Here is a 2744-nt window from a genome sequence, read left to right as displayed (position 1 = left end):
CTTAATGACATAAGGACATCAAGTGATAGAATCCCCTTCATGAAATTCATCTCCCCCTCATTACCCTAAATAAAACCCTTTTTGCTAAGGTTAATACTCTTTTGCCTGGGAAAACTAAAAACAACTCCATGTTAAATCCATTTTAGTTCAAAAAACCCACAAAAACATCTTATCCTAAGTATTGAGTATATGTAAACAAAGTGCACAAATATTACATTTACATTTATACTTAAAGATATACCCACTCCGCTCATCACATTTCATATTATTTTTTAATTTAATTTTATAAATTCCCGATATACTTATCCCCGTATATTAAATAAATCCCTTAAATAAATATCCCAACCCTTAGTTTTGATAAAAACTATACAATTTACCCCTTATCCTGGGAAAATAAATAAAACCCATCATTAAACCCTGCCTAATCAACTAAGACTGTGATTAAGTATTAAATTAATCACAAGCTATCGAGGATTAAAGCATTGCCCCCCCCCCCAAAATCCATGCTCTTATCACCCGCGCACCTCCCTCGCTCGACTGTTGTCCGATCATCTTCCCCTTCATCCAATGGTCCACAACCATATCTGCCACACCCGATCGCCAACTGTTACCCTCCCGATAAAGCGGTTTTCTCCAGCCTCTCGACTACTATGTGTCGCACTCTAGAGTAGATCGGGTGACCCCTCTGAAATACCGCCAAAACCTCCATAAGTGGTGCGATGGCCTGGGAAATCGCCTTCCCACTCAACTTGCCAAACCACCTACTGTTCATTTGAAATCACTCGCCAAAAAATAACCATTGATCCATAAAAAGGCTGAGAAGCCCTTTTTCACCTTTTTTCACTCATTTTCTATGTGAACCTCTGTGAACCAGTGTGATTCCTGCAAACGCCGAATTCATCATTTGAACTTTGAATTCACTCCTAAAGAAAGTTGCAGAGACCACAGTCGACCTCTCAGTCTGCACCAGATCCATTCGAACCTCTGCAGTTGCTGTGAACTCCAAATTTACAAATAATTCACCCAATTCTAGGTATTTCACCGTGAATTACCACTCACCCTTTCAAATTTGGAAAACATTCAACCTGTGAAGTATTTTAATTAAGTAAAATTAATTGAAAAATACTTTAAATTTGAAAACCCGCGGCCAAACCCTCTGAAAAATCCCAGTTGTCGTGAAAAACCTCTGAACTAAACCTTTAAAGCCAAATTTAAATCCACAAGAACTAAATTATGGCTTCCCTTGTTTCCTTGGACATTAGACCTATCACAACTCCCCATTTGGACCTCGACCACCCTCCCTTGGCTGACATGGATTTCCAAATTAAGGATACATCTACCCAAACCCTCCTGCTTACAATCCATTGTTCAAGTAAGGACAGATACCTCAACCATGCTAATGATATTGGCCTTTTGGAGTCAAATTTTCCCAAATACCAGTTCCCAAAGGTACATGTTTTCCCTGAAATTGTCCACCAGTTCCATTATTGCTACATTCCCAGCCCGAGAGCTATTATTTCCTTTGACCAAAAGATTCTGTTCACCATTACAGCTGATTCCATTAATGAAATATTGCAAATCCAACCAGGTCAAAACATAACCCCACTCTCCATTGGGGATTTGCTAGACCAGTAGTCCAAGTTGAGTCTATCCAAGTTGGCCCAAATATTCCAGACATTTATTGTAGAAGAGTGGTATATTCCCAAAGATCGCCCTCCATATGTTTCTGCCATGTTCTTCGAAAGGGGCAAACAAATCATCACCATGATATTATGTGTTCTTGGCTACACAATCAATGAATTTGTTGATGAACTTGTCCTGGCCTTCATGTCAATTTATACCCCAGGACAACCTCTTGTTGTTTTGTACAATTATGTTGAGTTCATAGATGAGAGAATGCATGAAAAGTTCACTAGGATGCACAATGAGAGAGTTTTTAAATACTCATTTGTCCTCTACCATATATTCCTTTACTATCAACCAAATAGATTTCCTTTTGCCCTTCAGAAGCTGGATACTAAAGGTCAGCCCAGGTCTGTCATTTTTTGGACACCACTGTTACATAAGTTTCAGTCACCATATACCTATTCAGATTTCATAGATTCTTTTGTTCATCTAGTCATGACTATGCTGACAGGAAGCCCTCCACCCAAGATAAGTCCAGAGATCAAAAGGGTCCTTCAGTTGTCTAAACAAAGCAAAGTGGGAGATTGGTACCTTTACAAAAACCACACAGAGATAAGAATTTATGGTTGCCTTCTTGCACCATATAAACTACCCAAATACCTCCCCATGAGGTTATTTTCTCTAGAGTACTATAGACAAGTAATGAACTCTGATGAGATAAATTTTGTCTCGACCAAGAAAAGATCACAATTCAAAGTAAAAAACCAGTTAGCTCCCTTCATCTGCAAATCTAGAGAGGCATGGGAGGAGGCAGACCAAATTTTGTAGCAAATGAAGTTCCAAAAGATTTTCATGTGGAGGTATGACCCTTAAGAATTTATGACCAAATTGAGAAAGAAGGTCAAGTTGGGACCTTATATTCACCACCCCATACCATAGATAGAAAGATATGCCAATCAATTTGAGTGGGGGGAAATAGTCTTGTAGACAGACACAATACAAAGGTAGATGTAGAGAATACCTTATGTGACTTAGAAAGAAAACTTGATAAGAGCTCATTTCTACAGGTACCTGAACAACAAGAAGCAACCATGAGCACTCCTCGTATCATGTAGAAT

This window comes from Pinus tabuliformis, chromosome 6 (assembly GCF_031772625.1).
Source record: "Pinus tabuliformis cultivar Carrire ecotype Pingquan chromosome 6, CPIR1, whole genome shotgun sequence".
NCBI lineage: Eukaryota > Viridiplantae > Streptophyta > Pinopsida > Pinales > Pinaceae > Pinus > Pinus tabuliformis.
Note: the sequence above shows the minus strand (reverse complement) of the source record.